Consider the following 2,500-nt stretch of genomic DNA (forward strand, 5'->3'; position numbering starts at 1 on the left):
CTTTGTATACATATATATATATCTATATACATATATATATATATATATATATATATATGTATGTATGTATATATGTATATGTATGTGTGTGTGAACTTGTATATGTGGGTGTGTGTGTATGTGGATGCGTGTATGTTGACGGGTGTATGCGCGCGCGCGTCTAAGTGTAGGTGGTTGTCCCGCCTCTCTGGTTTTATGTTCTTACAGATTTATGAAAACATGAGGTGATTTTCTAGACACACCCACACACACACACACACACACACACACACACACAGACGGACGTGTAATAAAATATATGATATAATAAATACATACATGCATAAACCCCATACATGCATAAACATATATACACATATGCACATATACATATACGTATATATATATATATATATATATATATATATATATATATATACATACGTATAAATATGTTTATATATATATTTATACATATACATATACATATATACACGCTTGAAACTATTTATATAGTAATAGATTGTGCACGCGCACCCCCCCCCCCCCCCCACACACACACGCACAAATACATACATGCATTATCTCTTTGTAGATATATATCTTCATGAAAAATTTATTTGGTGATATATGAACTGCACCAAAACATATTTCCGCTAAAAAAAAATATCAGAAATGTATGAAAGCATATATCCATCCATCCACCCATCCATCCATCCATCCATCCATCCATCCATCCGTACATACATACATACATACATACATATACTTATATATATGTGTGTGTGTGTATATGTATGTATATGTATCCTTTCGAAAAAATGGTTGTAATATATGTACGTATATATATTAGATGCATATGTGCATGTCCTTTCTAGTACACGCACATACATATATAATGTAATTATACGAGTGTGCGTATATATATATAATGTAAATATACGAGTGTGTATATACCACACAGACACGCTTGCACTTTATGTTCAGAAAAATATTGTGAGAGTCGCATATTAAGTGGGGTTTGAAGATATCATAGACAATGTAATTTGGGCTCCAGAGTTCCAGAGAGAAAGTTTCTAAATGAGAGAACTGATTTTTAAAAAACTAATGCGAATTTCAGGACAAAAAGAAGATACAGGATCTGCACCAATTCAATTTTAGTTGAGTGTAGAGAATATGGCTAAATAGTTGGAATTTTTCTGATGGCTGTGGTGCATTTTATTACATGCGCTCGAAAATCAGAGTGGCTGTTTTATTGTATAACATTAGTTATAATGAACTAAGATGGAATCAAACCATCACGAATGACTTCTTTAACGACCAAAGTAATCTAAAAAGGAAAATGAAATCCATGGAAATCCACAAAATTTAAGGAAGTAGCTCTATCCACTGCAAAATCGCAAACTCAGAAAAAAAAAAAAAATTGTAAAGAAAGACAAAATTGCAAAAATAAAGATTATGGGCCAAATCAGCTATCCATTTTCAGAGAACTAATTCCACGCTAGAATTGAAACAGTTAAGAGAAACAGACGTTCAGTTGGCCGAGGAATAAAGAATGAATTTGTGCTCCTCATTTTAATGAAAATCCTTATCTTGGACAAGCATATAACTCATCACCAGATATACTATCCGACCTTCACGAAGTAACTCAACGCAAAATTAATCTACTGTTGTCTGGTAACGTCCCAAGAATTGATTAAATCCGTTCACAATGGTGGGGTGAAGTAATTTTAAAAGCAATTACTAAACTATCCAGCATGATTTTTTTAAACGGGGTTTCTGTTTCAGTCTTTCAAAGTTATCGTGGTTTCGAGCAAGTGAGCAGATCTTAGACATTGCTTTAAATATACACCCATATATCTCCTTAGTCATTACTGACAGGACCAAAATCGATCTATACTAACGCATTTCAGCTTTCAAAACTGCTTATCAACTCGAAGGATCATCTGCTTCGAACAGTAATCGAAAAGTCCACAGAATCCCACAGCTCTTTCGCACATAGTAGTTATTGATTTCACAAAGGCATTTAGCATTGCAAAATTATCTTCTCCGTGGCCACTTTTTGAAAAGGCACCCATAAACAGATCTTATGATCCATCTAGTAAAACTAACCTTTGAAGGTTCAAAAGCATCATCTAAGTTCGAAATTAGCAGTCAAGATATATAGACGTACATAGAGCAGTAAAGCTAAGAGATATTCTTGTTTTCTTACAGTTCTATATTGCCATCGAAGCTTTAATACAGAGCTCAGAGGAAACAGTATGAAATTCTTTTCTACACTAGGCACAAGGCCCGTCACTGGTACTTAATTTATCGACCTCGAAAGGATGAAAGGCAAAGTCAACATCGGTGGAATTTGAACTCAGAACGTAAAGATAGACGAAATACCGCTAAGCATTTCGCCCGGCGTGTTAACGTTTCTGCCAGGTCACCACCTTCAGAAACAGTAATGAAATTAAGAACATTGAGGACGGTAGCGAGGAAATGATAAACTCAAATTACTTCATAGCTGGAGAAACGA

This window comes from Octopus bimaculoides, chromosome 22 (assembly GCF_046866305.1).
Source record: "Octopus bimaculoides isolate indiv1 chromosome 22, ASM4686630v1, whole genome shotgun sequence".
Taxonomy (NCBI): domain Eukaryota; kingdom Metazoa; phylum Mollusca; class Cephalopoda; order Octopoda; family Octopodidae; genus Octopus; species Octopus bimaculoides.